This window comes from Sinohyriopsis cumingii, chromosome 9, assembly GCF_028554795.1.
Source record: "Sinohyriopsis cumingii isolate HCF-2022 chromosome 9, ASM2855479v2, whole genome shotgun sequence".
Classification (NCBI taxonomy): domain Eukaryota; kingdom Metazoa; phylum Mollusca; class Bivalvia; order Unionida; family Unionidae; genus Sinohyriopsis; species Sinohyriopsis cumingii.
Genome location: NC_142969.1, coordinates 9970649 through 9990596, shown reverse-complemented (window position 1 = coordinate 9990596; position 19948 = coordinate 9970649). Strand labels below are relative to the sequence as shown.

The 19948-nt window shown below is 34.7% G+C and overlaps 1 protein-coding gene across 2 annotated transcripts in view; it reads right to left on the bottom strand.

Annotated features, from left to right (window-relative positions):
• LOC149791253 (FMRFamide receptor-like) overlaps positions 1–19948 on the bottom strand; it is a 549532-nt gene that overhangs the window by 385952 nt on the left and 143632 nt on the right. For both annotated transcript variants that reach the window (XR_016423330.1, XM_089969739.1), the window contains exon 2: positions 2325–2449. The gene's annotated coding sequence lies outside the window, so the exon portion shown is untranslated. The remainder of the gene's footprint in view (positions 1–2324; positions 2450–19948) is intronic.

The window sequence follows — 19948 nt, the reverse complement described above, 5'->3', positions numbered from 1 at the left end:
AAGAAGTCTGATACATTTGTTTCAGACTTCTTAACTCCGCTAAAATGTCCAACAGTACCGTGACCGTTTGATTTTCACCCTCTTGTTTCTTTGCTGCTACTTCTTCTTGCTGTTGCTGCTGTTGTTTTTTTCTTACCTCTTCTTCTTGTTGCTGTTGCTGTAGGAGAAAAGCTTGTTCCGCTTCCTTTTGTCGTTGTATAAATTTCTCCAATTCTTCTTTCTGTCTCTGTCTAAAATTCTCCACTTGCGGTAATGAAGAAGGTAACGAAGGTTCCGGAACAAATTCTTGCGAGGAGAGAAAATCCACAAAATCCCAATTCACCTCTTCTGAAAGTAAGTCCGGGTTCCCTTGGGCGGTCTCCGCTGCTGGTGCACTCCATTGGATCGTTTTCTGAGTTTCCGTCATGTTGAATCACTGTCGCATAGATTGACTGCACACAAGCGCTAGCAAATCTATATTGACTACGTGACGTCACAGACTGCTCTCTTCGGATTGGATGCGGCTGGCTGAATTTTGTAACGCGTGTTCGGATTGGTGAATGAACTCAATCCGTTTCAATCCTACCTCTGCCTATAAATAAGCGCAATTCACTGCATTGATTCACCTGTTCTCGGAGCCTCAAGATGTGGACCGACGTTCAATCTTCAACCCTTGTGTCAACAATGATGTTCAGGACGGACATGCTCATGTATGTCCGGTCCAAGTGGACTGTTGTTGATAGGACAGATACAAGTCTATGGATGAGGAGAGTTTATATAGAAAGACAAGGATGTCTCAAGAGGGTACTTGTGTATGGACCGGCAGTTAGAAGGAGTTTAAGAAGAAGAAGATGTAACAGATGCCATCTATGTTAATATTAATATTAACATAAACCCAAAGGCCCTTTACAGGGCCAGCCATATTTCTCGAAAAGAGATAGCCTTTCCATTGCCTACCCCTTATTTATTGCGTTTTTTTTAAAAAAAAAATAGAGACCCTCCCTGTTTCAATTTTACATAGACCCTATACAGTCCCAGGGGTTTTTGTCCATGTTAAATTTACATAGACCCTATACAGTCCCATGGGTTTTTGGCCATGTTAATTCCCATAGACCCTATATTGTCCCACGATTTTTGTCCATGTTAAATTTACATAGACCCTATATTGTCCCAGGGGTGTTTTTAATGATAAGTCCCATAGACCCTATACTATCCCTATTCACTACTTGCATGCATATCGACATTTCGTTATCGTTCAGTCTCTGTCTCCTCTTAATATGCTAAAACTGCAGCTGTTCATTAAACCAAAGAAGCAGAATTATACCCATGGGTTGTTACGACAGAGTTATACCCATGGGTTGTTACGAAAATCAAAAATAGATCGTTATTTTCTTTTGAAAGATGCATCAGCTATATTCGTAGTCGATAAACAAAATCTATAGTTATCTACTAGTTCTCTACTAAATATTATAAGTCATTCTGTAATTGAGATCCCGGAAATGTACTCTTTGGAGTCGAAAACGTTCGCAATGTATGTCATCCGTGTTAGAAGGAAATTGTACATCTTTGCTCAAACGTTTGTTCCAATGTTTGCAAAAGGATGACACGCAATCCACGTTCTCAATACAGGCAAGTAAATTAGCATGTATAGTTTAACCATCATAGCATGTTTGAGTATTGAAAGTGGTGAACACTTGAGGTCGGTCTGGTTATCACAAACAGTGGTGAACACTTCAAGTGGGTCTGGTTATCACAAAAAGTGATGAACACTTGAGGTAGGTCTGGTTATCACAAAAAGTGGTGAACACTTGAGGTCGGTCTGGTTATCACAAAAGGTGGTGAACACTTGAGGTCGGTCTGGTTATCACAAAAAGTGGTGAACACTTCAGGTGGGTCTGGTTATCACAAAAAGCGGTGAACACTTGAGGTGGGTCTGGTTATCACAAAAAGTGGTAAACACTTGAGGTGGGTCTGGTTATCACAAAAGTGGTGAACACTTGAGGTAGGTCTAGTTATCACAAAAAGTGGTGAACACTTGAGGTGGGTCTGGTTATCACAAAAAGTGATGAACATTTGAGGTGGGTCACAAAATCAGTGGAAATTACTTCAATGTTGCGCATTATCGCGTGACTGCATCATTCACGTGCAAATTGTACACGATATTAAGGTTCGGAGTGACTCTTGCTACAAGATTCACATTTACATTATTTGGGGTCTTTTAAAGTAGAAATATAATGTTTAGAGCCGATATATTGCTATAGACTTTTATGCTTCGTTCTAATGTTTCAGAAAGGCAATATTTTTATTTTACACATAGTGACTTTTGTACAACATTTATTACTCACCTTCGATGTTTGATCAACATAACTCACAAATTCAGAGTTTCAAGTACACAATTGCGCACTTTTGAAAGACAGAATCATCTTGTCAACAATTCTACCATAGGCACAAAACCTGTGCTTGGAACCTGCTGCAATTAAACCAAAACAATAAAGAACAAATCAAAATATTAAAAAGATTTTTAATCCTAACTAGAAACATTAACTATTAATTTAATTATTATTAGCTTTAAGGAATATATTACGTTCTTCTTTGTATTCATAACAAACCTCAATACCTTCAAACATTGCACGTCATGAAATTAGGAAATGTCAGCTGTGAGTCGTCAAAATAGTGTGATGAATTCGATGAATACGATGAATTAATGCAATTGCTGCCTTTTAAAATAAAGTAGTTTAGACTTTTCCAACATATGATCCTGTATTGAAGTTAATGACGTCTCTTGGGAAGAGCAAGTAATCTTGATATTCCTAAGTTTCACTTTCGTTGATTAAAATAGTATAGGTATCTTCGTCTGCTTGCAGAAAGCGCGCTCTTCTTGTATTCAATTTGCTTGCAGAAAGGGCGCTCTTCTTGTATTCAATTTGCTTGCAGAAAGGGCGCTCTTCTTGTATTCAATTTGCTTGCAGAAAGGGCGCTCTTCTTGTATTCAATTTGCTTGCAGAAAGGGCGCTCTTCTTGTATTCAATTTGCTTGCCACGACAGTTTTTAGATAATATTAAATATCGACGCTGGAAAATCAAGAGAAACATTGGGTATTCAGTATCTGAAGGATACGCATTGCATGCTCAAAGAGTGTAACCAGTTTTAAAATTAAATATGATTCATGCGACCTAAAGTCAAATAAAATTTAATTTCAACGTGTGCTTCAACAAAAGCTACATTTGGTAGCTACAAGGTACTGCAGTTCATTGGGAAAATATTAACCTTGGGAGTGAAGTATTAGTCTTAGTTTTTATTTCCCCATACAAATGCAGTAACCTTTTGCTGTATATTCACGTAGTTTGCCTACCGAAGTCTTAATAATAAAGGAATACACTAAAAGGAAAAAAGTGATTGAATTTACGGCGTATTTCAAGAAAAATACACAACCGTAGAATGATCAATGCACAGTAACAATATTAAAGCGCACATATCTTTGAACTTCGTCACGTGCTCGATATTAGTTTTTAAAACATTCTAGGTTTGGTCTACTTAAAATAAAAAAATTTGAGTCATATTTTGATTGACTGCGCAATTAAAAAACTTTTTAACTGGAATAGCTGGAATTTGTTTATTTGTTGACTCGATTCCCTTCTGATTTTCTGTTTATTATGGACTGAATTTATTGGGTCATTTCAGTGCAGTAAGGAGAATTTCATTTCATTTGGAAATGTAGTCGAAATTACAGCACAATTTCGGTTTGTATCAGGTTTTCCATGATAAGGGTCATATCATTCGGATTTAAATAACGAAGAACGTCCATTGTGAGAAATTTCAAGATGGATAAATGTAAGCATATTTATTACCATTATTATTACCAGCTAAAGAAGACATGTTTATGCCCTGTTACTTGCACGCTCGCTGTTTTCAGTTACTGCGTCTCTCACGTTTTGTGTCAACATTGCGAATATCACTTGTATTGTTGGCTTGTTTAAAAGTTTTATGTCTCACTCAGTGAACTAGTCCACGTCGACACCTTTATCATCCCTACCTTCACATGGAAGAAACATCTTGCTGAGTTCATCCACAAACGAAATCCAATAAACCGAAAGCAAAAGCATGTATTAATGAGCTTCCATTGATTTTAAACAAAGTAGTTTGTAATACACTATACTATTTACAGACACAAGTATTTTGCAGAGTATCTTGCAGAATGAATAAACATGAAAACACAATACACGCTTCTGACCATAAATGTTAAGGGAGAAAATAAATATGAGCGTTTGATAAATCAATTGATGCATAAGCCTTTTTGCTTTGCATACATACATACATACATACATACATACATACATACATACATACATACATACATACAGATAGACAGACAGAGGCAGGATTTGCAAGGCAGCAGATGTGATGGCCAGACTGAACCAGAGGGTCTGGAACAAAACCAACCTCACCGAGAAGAACACAAAACGGGCCTAACAGACCTGCGTGCTCAGCACACGCCTCTACAGCAGCAAGACATGGACCATCTATGCAAGACACGAGAGGAAACTCAGCAGCTTCCACCTGAGATGCCCGTGGCACATTCTGCACATCCAGCGGCAGGACAAAGTACCCAATACAGAGGTTCTGGAAAGCGCCAACATGGACAGCATGTTCTCCATTCTCAGCGAGAGGCGCCTTCGCTGGCTCGGCCACGTCATGAAAATGGACCCAGGCTGCATTCCCAAGGATTTGTTATACGGAGAGCTATCAGAAGGCGCACGACCTCGTATTCAATAAAATATTATGTTGTTAAGTGTCGAATAAAAATTGATAATTGGGACCACCCTAATGTGACAAGAACAACTAGATATGAACCTGATGGTATGTCATTAGCAATAAATTTGTAACTGAAAACACAATCCGTGGTACCAATAACCGTTGCAAAATACTCAAGGATTGTTTCTACAACGACGCCGTGGAATTCACCGATAAATCCACGCCAGTTACATTCACCAACCAATATTTTTCACCAAAACATACTTAGCTCAGAAAAAAAAAGATAGCGACTGGTATTCAGCATGGACGCAATTGCTCGGGGAACCATGTTTTTAGACGATTACAAGAATGATCGTTTCAAACATAATTTAGTGATGTAAAAGAGATGTCTATAAATAAAATGGGTGTTAGGCCGCCAGAACGCACAATCACCAGAAATTTAACTGCCAAGCAGATACGTTTTATGATTTTATGACAGTTGGGCTGTTATAAAGAAGCGTGATTAGGTAGAAGTACGCGTGCGCAATGCATCTGATCAAGATCAGCATGTTGAGCAATCGTACTATGCAATTAAGTTATTGATTACGTTCTATGCAATTACGTTATTAAGTACGTACTATGCAATTACGTTATTAATTACGTACTATGCGATTACGTTATTAATTACGTACTATGCAATTACGTTATTAATTACGTGCTATGCAATTACGTTATTAATTACGTACCATGCCATTACGTTATTAATTACGTACTATGCAGTTACGATATTAATTATGTACCATGCAATTACGTTATTAATTATGTACCATGCAATTAGGTTATTAATTACGTACTATGCAATTACGTTATTAATTACGTACTATGCAGTTACGTTATTAATTACGTACCATGCAATTACATTATTAATAGAAGAATTGATAAAGGTATCGTACATATAAAACCTTTCATGCGATTACCATCTATTCATAATTATGTTTTACTTGCAGTGTAATACTATGTCTCCGGCAAATGTTAAAACAGATGAACTAAAAACTAATTTATGTTGTATATATTAAATAAACTTCTTCACAATCAGAAGTGGCTATGAGCATATCCTAGGGTTTACAGAGCTGTAAAGCATAGCTATGGCGGCAGAACATTGGTTTATTTGATATTATATGAATCTAAACAAATCGCTGTGATTTACAAAAATGATTAGATGTACCCAACGCACGCTCAAATACGACCGTTTACATGGACATCGAAGAACATCTTATTTGAAAGACTGCAATTTTACGGTATGACGAATATGTCATTTCTTGGCGTCCTCTTGAGTAGAGAACAATTATTGTTTTATCCCTACTTTGTCACATAATTTGACGAAGATGACAGCCAATGCAGCATCGTACTTTTTAATTGATATGCAACCTTCTGTACTAGTATCATATGAAATCCGATGGTTACATTTTTCTGCGTATGATCGATATTCTTTGGAAATCTATTCCAATATCATAAAGTTGAGTCTCCAAAAATCTGTAAAAAAAATAAATAATAGTCCCTGAGGTTACCTCCTGTCATCCATAGAACAAATCATACACACTTTTCGTCATGGTTTTCATCGATCCGAAAGAATGCATCAAATAGAGGAAAGCATGGTTCTAACAACTTTCATTCTAATTCAACGTTTTTGTGAAAGATAGGAACTGACAGAAATCGATGTTTATGCATAAAACAATAGTCAATATGCATTCCGTAAGCATGTATTACATGGCAGGTCCATTTTGCCTGTAAGTGACTAGTTGATAGTAATGTTATACTAGATTTAATCACCGTAATCACTGTTTATTTGCAGGTCATACTCCACGCATATATATTCACACATACATTAGACAACCTGATTCCTCTGTTCCATTACAGAGTTTATATCAGAAGTATATATCATTTTTCTGCCTTAGTGTGGCATCAACAAAAGATGTCATCTTGTTCCAAGCCGAGTAATATACGCAGGTGATTATTCAGAGATGAGTCCCCTTGGAATATGCTTTCAAACTGATTAGAAAGATATTATTTTTCGGAGATTTGCTTTGCCTGATTGTAACCTGACCTTACTGTGTTCTTCATGTTGGTAGCACTTTGAGCTCATCTCAACGACCACTGTGAGGACATCTACATATTGTCGTTATGTATTTATTAGAGTATGTTATGTCTAACACCTGAGTACTCAATAGTAAATCTTACAACAAACTGGGATAAATCTGGAGTAATTGGTTCTCCACAGTGGTTTAATTTTAAAATACTGCCCTATAAACTAAATAAAAATGATGATCCAAACGATCCTGTTAATCCTGTTATCCATTTAAAAGATCGAAAGTAAATTTCAAGAACATTGATAACTTTACTTATATTTTACGGCTTAACTTTAACCATTTTAAAATCAGAGACTTCAGATGAAATAATCAACCCAACCTAACAACAGAACCGAGAAAATGAATTCTCAACAATAGCATATACCCATTCTCAGGTCCATTTAAAATGCATAATGCTTGATCAGCTTCTCCGTCAGTTCTCATGTAGAAATTATTGCAACATCAAAGATCGCTAGACAGTTATTACCATAAATTCATATCCAAGAACAAGATTCCGTAGAGGCATTCGCAGAAATAACTCAATCAATACTCGGTACCCGTACAATTAAGTTGTCGTGCCACAAACTAAATGGCATTGACCCTAACTCGAGGACAGACAACAAGTCGAAGATTCATGTATTTCCGCGCATTCTGAGAGCTTTCGGCTTGTATTTAAACAATACTTTTAGATTTCGCTCTTATTGTATCATTTCCATTACAAATGTGTGTAAGGTATAGTTATGTCAAATGTAATTAAATTATCTATGATTAACCAAATAGGAATTTGTACATATATTCCGCCCTAATTAGTATCGCGCTTTTAATCGGAAAGCTAAATATGTTGTATTGGGTTGTTCATCTGACACCTCCTGAATTATATTTTAATGTTGCAAAAAATGGGATATGCTATCATATGCGTTCAAACACAAACAAAAGGCTATACTATCATAAAGGCTATCTTTTGATATACATGAAGAAGTTTGAAAACCATTCGACAAAATATTAGTACTTCAGAGCATTAAAAAACTGTTCGTTTGGTAGCTATCCGGATTCTTGTAGCTTCCTGTAGGTATACAGATTCTTGTAGCTTCCTGTAGATATACAGAATATTGTAACGACATGTAGATATACAGAATATTGTAACGTCCTGTAGATATACAGATTCTTGTAGTTTCCTGTAGATATACAAAATATTGTGACGTCCTGTAGATATACAGATTCTTGTAGTTCCCTGTAGATATACAGATTCTTGTAGTTTCCTGTAGATATACAGAATATTGTAACGACATGTAGATATACAGAATATTGTAACGTCCTGTAGAGATACAGAATATTGTAACGTCCTGTAGATATACAGATTCTTGTAGTTTCCTGTAGATATACAGAATATTGTAACGTCCTGTAGATATACAGATTCTTGTAGTTTCCTGTAGATATACAGATTCTTGTAGTTTCCTGTAGGTATACAGAATATTGTAACGACATGTAGATATACAGAATATTGTAACGTCCTGTAGATATACAGAATATTGTAACGTCCTGTAGATATACAGAATATTGTAACGTCCTGTAGATATACAGATAATAGCAGCTTCCTGTAGATAAAGATGATTGTAGCTTCCGGTAACTATTGATTATTGGTGCTTCCTGTAATTATAGATTATTGTAGCCTCATGTAACTAGATATTGTACTAGCTTCCTGTAGATGTATAGATTATTGTAGCTTCCCGTAGATATACAGATTATTGTAGCTTCCAGTATATATACAGACTATTGTAGCTTCCAGTAGATATACAGACTATTGTAGCTTCCCGTAGATATACAGATTAATGTAGCTTCCCGTATATATACAGATTAATGTAGCTTCCCCTAGATATACAGACCATTGTAGCTTCCCGTAGATATACAGATTAATGTAGCTTCCGTAGATATACAGACTATTGTAGCTTCCCGTAGATATACAGATTAATGTAGCTTCCCGTATATATATACAGATTAATGTAGCTTCCCCTAGATATACAGACCACTGTAGCTTCCCGTAGATATACAGATTAATGTAGCTTCCCCTAGATATACAGACTATTGTAGCTTTCCGTAGATATACAGACTATTGTAGCTTCCCGTAGATATACAGATTAATGTACCTTCCCGTAGATATACAGACTATTGTAGCTTCCCGTAGATATACAGATTAATGTAGCTTCCCGTAGATATACAGATCAATGTAGCTTCCCGTAGATATACAGACTATTGTACCTTCCCGTAGATATACAGAATATTGTAGCTTCCCGTAGATATACAGATTAATGTAGCTTACAGATTAATGTAGTTTCCCGTAGATATAACAGACTATTGTAGCTTCCCGTAGATATACAGACTATTGTAGCTTCCCGTAGATATACAGATTAATGTAGCTTCCCGTAGATATACAGACTATTGTAACTTCCCGTAGATATACAGATTAATGTAGCTTCCCGTAGATACACAGATTATTGTAGCTTCCCGTAGATATACAGATTATTGTAGCTTCCCGTAGATATACAGACTATTGTAACTTCCCGTAGATACACAGATTAATGTAGCTTCCCGTAGATATACAGATTATTGTAGCTTCCCGTAGATATACAGATTATTGTAGCTTCCCGTAGATATAATGATTATTGAAGCTTCTAGAAACTATAGGTTATAAGATTTTCATGTCCATATATAGATTAATGTAGTTTCCTGTAGATATACAGATTTTTGTAGCTTCCTTTCAATATACAACTTTTTATTATTATCGCTTCATTTAGATTACAGATTACTGTAGCTTCGTGTACCTGTAGATTATTACTGCTTCATTTAGATTACAGATTACTGTAGCTTCGTGTAACTATAGATTATTATAGTTTCATTTAGATTACAGATTATTGTAGCTTCGTGTAATTATAGATTATTGTAGCTTCGTGTAACTATAGATTATTATAGCTTCATTTAGAGTACAGATTATTGTAGCTTCGTGTAACTATAGATTATTATTGCTTCATTTAGATTACAGATTACTGTAGCTTCGTGTAACTATGGATTATTATAGCTTCATTTAGATTACAGATTTTTCTAGCTACGTAGAACTATAGATTATTATTGCTTCATTTAGATTGCAGATTATTGTGGCATACTGATGATATAATAATTATTGTTGTTTCCTTTAGGTATATTGATTATTGTTGTTTCCTTTAGGTATATTCATTATTGTTGTTTCCTTTTGGTATATTGATTATTGTAGTTTTCTTTAGGTATATTGATTATTGTTGCTTCCTGTAACTACAGCTTAGCATGGCTTCCTCTATATACATACACACCCATATATATATATATATATATATATATATATATATATATATATATATATATATATATATATATATATATATATATATATATATATATATATATACAATTGTAGCTTCCTGTAGGTATACAGATTATTTTAGCTTCCTGTGACTATAGATTATTGGTGCGTCCTGTAGATCTACAGATTATTGTACCTTCATTTAAGTATAGATTACTTTATCCTTTTGTAAATATACATATTCTGTAGCTCCCTACAACTATAGATTATTTTAGCTTCCTGTAGATATGCATATTATTTTAGATTCATGTAACTAAAGAGTCCTCTAGCTTCCTGTAGATATGCATATTATTTTAGATTCATGTAACTAAATAGTCCTCTAGCTTCCTGTAGATATGCATATTATTTTAGATTCATGTAACTAAAGAGTCCTCTAGCTTCCTATAGATATGCATATTATTTAAGATTCGTGTAACTAAAGAGTCCTCTAGCTTCCTGTAGATATGCACATTATTTTGGATTCGTGTAACTAAAGTGTCCTCTAGCTTCTTGTAGATATGCACATTATTTTAGATTCGTGTAACTAAGGAGTCCTCTAGCTTCCTGTAGATATGCACATTATTTTAGATTCGTGTAACTAAGGAGTCCTCTAGCTTCCTGTAGATATGCACATTATTTTAGATTCGTGTAACTAAGGAGTCCTCTAGCTTTCTGTAGATACGCACATTATTCTAGATTCGAGTAACTAAGGAGTCCTCTAGCTTCCTGTAGATATGCACATTATTTTAGATTCGTGTAACTAAGGAGTCCTCTAGCTTCCTGTAGATATGCACATTATTTTAGATTCGTGTAACTAAGGAGTCCTCTAGCTTCCTGTAGATATGCACATTATTTTAGATTCGTGTAACTAAGGAGTCCTCTAGCTTCCTGTAGATATGCACATTATTTTAGATTCATGTAACTAAAGAGTCCTCTAGCTTCCTGTAGATATGCACATTATTTTAGATTCATGTAACTAAAGAGTCCTCTAGCTTCCTGTAGATATGCATATCATTTTAGATTCCTGTAGATACATAGATTATCCTACCCATACACGGATTATTAGAGCTTCTTTGGGATATACAGGTTATTGTAGCTTCCTGTAACTTTAGATTATTGTAGCTTCCTGTAAGTATAGATTAGTGTAGATATCGAGATTATTGTAGCTTCCTGTAGATGTACAGATACTATTGCTTCATGTTGCTATACCGATTATTATCGCTTTCTGTAGATATACAGATTGCTGTAGCTTCGTGTAGTTATACAGAATATTGTAGCTTCCTGTAGATGTACAGATTACGGTATCTTGGTGTTGCTTTACCGATTTTTGTAGCTTCCAGTGGAGAATGGACCCAGGCTGCATTCCCAATGACCTATTATACGGGAAGTTATCAAAAGGTGCACGACCGACTGGACGACCAATTCTGCGCTACAAAGATGTTTGCAAGATGGACAGGAAGACAGCCAACATCAATGTCAACGACTGTGATAGCTGTGCTAATGACCGTTCCACCTGGCGCCTAGCTGTCAGGGCGTTAAAAAAGCCGAGGAAGACAGAAACATAAAGCAAACTGAAAAGAGAGCTAGAAAAAAGGAGAAACAACAACTTGCTCTGGAGCTACGACATCGTCTCCCGTAGACGGACGGATGTCAAGGATATATAATTTTACAAATAAAGCATATTAAAATGGATACAACATTATTAATTTCTGCACATGTTGTACATCTGAGAATAACAAAGTATAATTTTAATTCTTGCAGATTTAGTACAGTTTAGTATTGATTTTTTTATAAAGGTGACTTAAAGAATAAATGTCTATGGATTAGATCTAGAGTCTTGTTTGCAAATTTTAGGAGCAGCAGAAATGGTTATGCATGCAACTAGTTGCTTGTATCAGTTAATATGTATTTGTCTCGTATGCCTAAATGTATCCATATTTTGGGCTATTTTAGGGTCAAACTTTCCAATCTGATTCTATATTTTTGATCATATTGTCCTTACAAAAGTAAATATATTTTTAACAATTTCATCTATCAGTTTTATCTCAGATAAGTGAGTGTTTATCAGTAGGTGTGTGTGTTTTCTGTATAACATTCCCGTTCAGTCCAAGACGTCATTTAAGAGTTTAATGTTGCTTGTTCTGGAGTATGGGCGTTATGTAAGCTGTGTAGTCGGCAACAGACAGTTTATACCACGATAAACTCAGAAAAAAACAAGGTTAAATTCTTATAACTGCAATTTATTTTGTGTTGTTATTTTTTGTTTGAAAGATAATTCCTATCATTTGTGAGCCTGTTTAAGTGCATGAATTCTTGTTGAGGCGTCTTTTACGTAGCTTTTTATAAAACAGTGGATTTTCCATCTGCAACGTAATAGCTACGTCAATATCAAACAAAACATTCTAATTATGGTGGGCAGTCTAATGGTTTGAACATTCCGCAGTCATGATATTTTGTCTAAATTGGCATATGTGATCTGATTAAACGTTCAGTATTCAAAGCAAAGGATATATTGTTTTGTTTGACATGCGAATGACTCTTGGATTTCATGCTATCATGAGTTCATTGTGACTTGGCCGAATTGTTATTGTCCAGACATGTGAGTAACCAATTTTCGCTTTTTTATATCTATTTTCGTGTTGATTAACAGTTTACTCTACCTAAAATATAAACCCACCGTTTTTATTTCTCTTTAATGGCGTTTTGTGTGTATGCCTTCCTGTTCAATGTTTACGTTAATTACTTTGCACGTGACTCTATTTATAGAAGGTAATATAAAGTAGTTATCCGTGCAGTTTATACAGAAATAAACCAATTGGGCAGGTCACATGATCATGTTCTGACCAGTAGAAATCTTCCTTGAATTTATTAGCTGATGCAACTGCAATTATTAAATGTTACCTAGGGACTAATGTTACATTCGCCTAACCCGTATAAGATCTTACTTTATTCTTAGCAAGTACAAACAGATTAGTACATTTGTAAAAACAAACGTGACGAAATAAATGTTTGCTGTCTCAAAAAATATTGTTTTAAAACAAAATACAAATAGAAATGTCACAAATTCTAAGTATACATGGACTTTGTTGTGAAGACTTTAAAGTTACAGCTATGGACAATATTGTGAGGACTTTAATGGTACAGCTATGGACGATGTTGTGAGGACTTTAATGTTACAGATAGGGACGATGTTGTCAGGACATTAATGTTATTGCTATGGACGATGTTGTGAGGACTTTAATGTTACAGGTATTGACGATGTTTTGAGGACTTTAATGTTATTGCTATCGACGATGTTGTGAGGACTTTAATGTTACAAGTATGGACGATGTTGTGAGGACTTTAATGTTACAGATAAGGACGATGTTGTGAGGACTTTAATGTTACATATATGGACGATGTTGTGAGGACTTTAATGTTACAGGTAAGGACGATGTTGTGAGGACTTTAATGTTATTGCTATGGACGATGTTCTGAGGATTTTAATGTTACAGTTATGGACGATATTGGGAGGACTTTAATGTTACAGGCATGGACGATGTTGTGAGGACTTCAATGTTACTGTTATGGACTACTCTTACATTATACTAAGTAGGGGTGTCAGCATAATTAATATTTTTGGAGGAGGGGGTGTAATGGCCAGCTATTAAGTTTTACGGATGTAGACAAAATACGTTTAGAGGTGAAATGGGGAGGGGGTGCCCCATACCCCTATGTGTGGGCGCCCATGCCTCTGAGTCAGAGGGCCATGTTTTAAATGACTGTCTTAATGTTAATTAATATTGAATCAAATAGACCAGCTTAGTGATTACATTGCCACACACGAATAAACATTGCTCATAAATTCCCGAACATTCTCAGCTCATTTAAATGTAAAAGTAATACAATACCAAAGATCCAAGATCTAATTATGCAAAATAGGTCCACAATAACTTGACGATGAATGTAAATACGGTCTGAAAATAAAACACATCCATTTTTGAGAATCTATATTAAAGTACTACAGTTATGGTACAAATCATAAATTACTTTTAGTCACAATATAAATGATAGCCGCTGTCAATCACAATAAAGTTGTTCCTTCAAGAACGAAGACGCAGAAAATGGCATTAGCAAAGTGATGCATCTTAATAAAATGCTTTACAATCAAAGTGAGATGAAATTATACCTAATGAACTCGTTGATTTTGTTATCAAACCGCATTTACACTTTATACAAGATTACGTTTTATTATATGTTCATTCTTTTCTCCGTTAACTTTACATTGCCAGAATCATGCAATAGTACCTGATACTGAACACGTGTGCAAAGACACATATTGCATTCAGGTGCATAAAGGAATTACTTTCTATTATAAAGAAACAATGGACGCAGACGCAAGCACTTTTGATTTGTAAACAAATCATGTACACTCGTGTAGTAGGCGCTTTACGTTGTGGTTGTTTAAATTTGTTTCTGAATGAAGTAACGCAGATGTTTCGTGGACTGTCACATACCAGCTGGTTTGGCACATTCCGCGTTACCGTTTTTGATATAATGTTTAGGATTTAGGCTAGCTATAAAATAGACACAAGAAAGGGTCCTCACAAATAACATACAAGTGACAAGGCATATACTGTCTTCTTTAGCTGGTGATAAGAATGGTGACAAAATACAGTTTTGCATCGTGAATTTCCTCAAAATGTAATTAGTTCTGCAAATCCGAATTACATGAGCCATGTCAAAGGTTCTCAATCTTGATTTCACATTTCGACATTGTACTGTAATTTCGAATATAAGTGAAATTACATCCTCCTTACTGTACTCAAAATGAAATAAGCATTAAATTCCATAGTGTCTTTTTGATAATTGTAAATTAAAGACTTCATATTTTTCCCACATAATGATTTCAAGCATTCAATGACAGAAACAGAAAGACATTTGCAGATGTCAATGTGGAATTGTCAAATATAAATCCAGTCCATAATCACGAAATTTCGTAGAATCGAAACAAATACCAAACACTATTCATTCCAGATCAAATGGAAAAGTTGTTGCAATGCGTATTATGACTCCAAATTTCAATTTTCACTAGACACGCCATTTTTTTTAAGTTCAAATTTATCTCTGCGGAGCTATTTGCGCAGTAACAATGTTGTTTTATAATGATGAATCTGCGTTTGTGTAATTAGTTTGGAATACGGCATACATTCAGTTACTTTATTTCTTGTAGTGTATTTTGTTAATATATTTAAGCATTAGGTCGAATTAAAATAAAAAAGCATATAATAAAATGATTTCTGCATTGGTATGGGAAAATATGAACACGTTTTGTCGGATGGATATACTTCATTCCCATGGTCGTGCATTATTTCCATTTGAAAAACTCTTTCATATTTTCCCATACAAATGCAGTAACCTATAAATATTTCGGTATCAAACCGTATTCATGGTCTATACAACATGAAGTTATCTTTTGGTATCAAACCGTATTTACAATTTATGCAACTTGACGTTATATTTTGTTATCAAGAAATTGTCTCGCAAAAGTTTAATCTTGGTGCAATATTAGAAACAATTTACCGTTGTTACCTTTTTGATATTATATGGATATGAATGTGTATTAAACAATCGTACAACTTAGCTGTAAATGAGTATGTCTCTGAAAGGAATGTAATGATTCATTCAAGAATAGACAAATGGTTGAGACTAATGCATCGGTTCTTTGCTTGAAACTGCGCATCATTTTCTCGCAGTTTCGTATTCATGAAATTGTGTTAACAATTAAATGCAAATTTAACCGATGATAGCATGCCGTTTTGGTTTTACAATTACAATAACTTTTTTAATAAAGTTTAACTAATTTTCCAAAATGTAATCTGTCCTTTATTAAGTATAACAATCTGCCTTTTATTAAGTGCAACAAATCTTTCAACGGCAACTAACCTAAATGCAACAAAACTGAATATAATCTAATTCTCTGAAGCTTTTATAAGCAGCGCATACCATGTATTTGGAATATCTGATTGCCGTATAAACATCTACACCCACTCATCTTAATAAACTTTTCACCCTTGGGATGGTTTCACATCTCGCATAATTGTTATTTTTCCAAGAAAGTCAGAATATCATCAGTAACTGACCTTTTCATTAACGGAATTCCTTTTTATGATCACAATCAGTTTCCATGACAACAACTTGGAATAGTTCTCCAATGCGCTCATAAATTCGCAAATCAAATCTGAAATGTGTTGACTGAGCAGTTAATACATACACCAGTTCATCATTTTTTAACTATGTTAGTTTATTAAAGAAGTTTATTTTGTTATTATTTTATCCCGCCAAATCATAAATTGCCTAGGTGGAAAAAATATCCTATGTCAACTTGGCTTTTTAATATTAGTAAATAAAAATTCAGCTCAGGAGGTGTTGACATACCTATTATCAAATTTCACCAAACAAATTTGTAATTTCCAAACGTAAATAATAAAGGCAACTGTACTCTTCCTGGCATACAATTATAGGAAATGTCTACCACTCTTCCGGGTATACAATTATAGGAAATGTCTGCCACACTTCCTGGCATACAATTATAGGAAATGTCTGCCCCTCTTCTTGTCATACAATTATAGGAAATGTATGCCACTCTTCCTGTCATACAATTATAGGAAATGTCTGCCACTCTTCCTGGCATACATTTATAAGAAATGTCTGCCACTCTTCCTGGCATACAATTATAGGAAACGTCTACCACTCTTCATGGCACACAATTATAGGAAATGTCTGCCACTCTTCCTGGCATACAATTATAAGAAATATCTGCCACTCTTACTGGCATACAATTATAGGAAATGTCTACCACTCTTCATGGCATACAATTATAGGAAATGTCTGCCACTCTTCCTGGCATACATTTATAAGAAATGTCTGCCACTCTTCCTGGCATACAATTATAGGAAACGTCTACCACTCTTCATGGCACACAATTATAAGAAATATCTGCCACTCTTACTGGCATACAATTATAGGAAATGTCTGCCACTCTTCCTGGCATACATTTATAAGAAATGTCTGCCACTCTTCCTGGCATACAATTATAAGAAATATCTGCCACTCTTACTGGCATACAATTATAGGAAATGTCTACCACTCTTCATGGCACACAATTATAAGAAATGTCTGCCACTCTTCCTGGCATACAATTATAGGATATGTCGTGTATTTAATTTGTCATTTCATTCTTTCCAAAAACCTTATGCTACTATCTGGTATGAAATAGACGAAGAAGCTTATGTAGAGATAAAATAAGGGCTATTGATGTTTTCTTTCGGAAGAGTACTGATATAGCTATATGCAAATGATCGCTTTAACAAACGTATTAAACACATGCATGAGTGTGACTTCAAGTCTATTGTTTCCTTATGTTTCCAAGTACCGTAAAATAAAATTCCTTTTCAACTGAATTGCTACAATAATTTACCTCTAATTAACTAATAACGCATAACGAGACCCTTATTTCACACTTGCATGTTTTTTTTTTTGTTTTTTTTTTGTTTCAATTTTGTATGATTTCTCAGTAAGCCTTTTTGGGCCGATTATTAGTATTTCTATCCATGAAATCAAAAACAGGAACCCAAACATCAAATACAAAAAAGTATTAATATCTCAATGAACTAAATGTGTATGCCTACAAATATCCAGAGAATTCGCTATCTTAAGAAATTAATCAGGGTCCATTTTACCCAAATAATCCATGCTGTCGTAAAATCTGGGGCCCCGAGTGGCCGAATGGTCTAAAGCGCTCTCCGTTACGGATCACTGCCATCTCACCTCTGTCTGCGTGGGTTCGAGTCTCGGATTCGGCTAATGTTGGTATGTAAGAAAGCTTGCAAGTAGCTTCTTGTGGGTCGGTGGTTCTTTCCGGGGTTTTCTCGGGTTCTTCCTCCACCATTAATACTGGCCGCCATGTATAGCCTATCGTGTGCTGAAAAATGGCGTTAAACCCTACAACAACTACAACAACTGTCGTAAAATCTCGTTAATTATGTCCATTATGACGATTGCTTCTAGACATTGGCTAATTATTCGGGTTGCGAAATATCTTCACAACACCAACCCCATATAACAAATAACCACTGCAATCTAACAAAGATGCGTCAAATGGCACAAGTCATTATGAGTCCCATGGTGAAAATTTGCAGAATTCATCATTGTTTGGACTTATTTAAACACCATAAAGAGCATTTGCAATCCTATTGCTTTGCCCAGACAGAAAAACTAATTCAATTTTCAATTCAGGTTCATAATATGAATAGTTAAACTAGTCCTTGCTATCAATAGTTTAAACATAACAAAGAGAATTGGGCTGTTCCCCGCGTGCCGTAACAGGGTAAGAAAATACAAATAAGAAAATGCAATAATTACATACAAATAAGAAAATGCAATAATTACATACAAATAAGAAAATGCAATAATTACATACAAATAAGAAAATGCAATAATTACATACAAATAAGAAAATGCAGCAATTACATACAAATAAGAAAATGCAATAATTACATACAAATAAGAAAATGCAATAATTACATACAAACAAGAAAATGCAATAATTACATACAAATAAGAAAATGCAATAATTACATACAAATTTAAACATGAGAGTTCCACATTATCAGGGTATAGAGAAATACTGATATTCGTAAAGTGGCTGGAAGTATTTATAATTCGTATTGGAAGCCGTATACATTGTACTAATCTGTAAAATCTCTTTCCGTTTCTGTCATTTTGCTGAATCATCAGAAAATTGTACTTTGTGATTGCTAACGTTAGTTCTTGTGCGATAACGATTCGATATTTTAACTCAGTTTTAATGATTCACCAAAATTGATCGAAATAAAAATGTGAATATTATCTGTTCTTTCTGTTAATATTCCTTTGGTTATTTTTTTTAATTGTTTGTAATACAATAAAGTAAATATTCTCTTTAGTTCTTGTCACTTTGCGGAAAACAGATACGAAGTTATTAGAATTTTCTTCATGGCCCTTTTTCGTGTGTAATTACAAGAAATTATGCTGCAAACAAAAATCGCCATTTTTCAAGAAGCAATACTGCAAACTATCTTATAACATCTGAGCGGAAATACGCAACTAATTTACCAATACACTCAGGTGTATGGGTTAAACCCATGACCTATGATACGTATCAACGTATATCGGAATATGCAGCCTAAGGTACGATGCACATCAATATAATACAGAATAAAGAGGCCAGAGATTAATCATGGCTATTGAAGATAATAGGTAAATATCGTTTTGAATCGACCCTAATTTTTTTATGCGTATAGCTCAACTATCGGTCGGTGAATTGCTATTCAAGGCTTGACTTAACAAATTCTCAGTGTTGACGTTCTCCAAACACGTTATAGCTGTAATTTGAATATTTGAATTCCAATGGTTTTAATTACACATTTGTACGAGTTTTTCCAGACATTCCCGGATCATGGTTTGTATTGTTTTTGTGTTTTTGTATATAACAATTGGGGTAGGACATCTAATGTATTTTCTGTAATGCTTATTGCGATATTCACCTCACTTCCGTATCAACAGAGCCTTATATTAGTAAGAATCCAAGAATAAACATTTACACACTCTGACAATTTTAGCACATATAAAAGCCTCATTTTCTTGCTGCCAGAAAATCAATATAAACTACTTCCGTCTGTATCTCTTCTTTTTTTATGAGTGAAGTAACCGAAACCACACA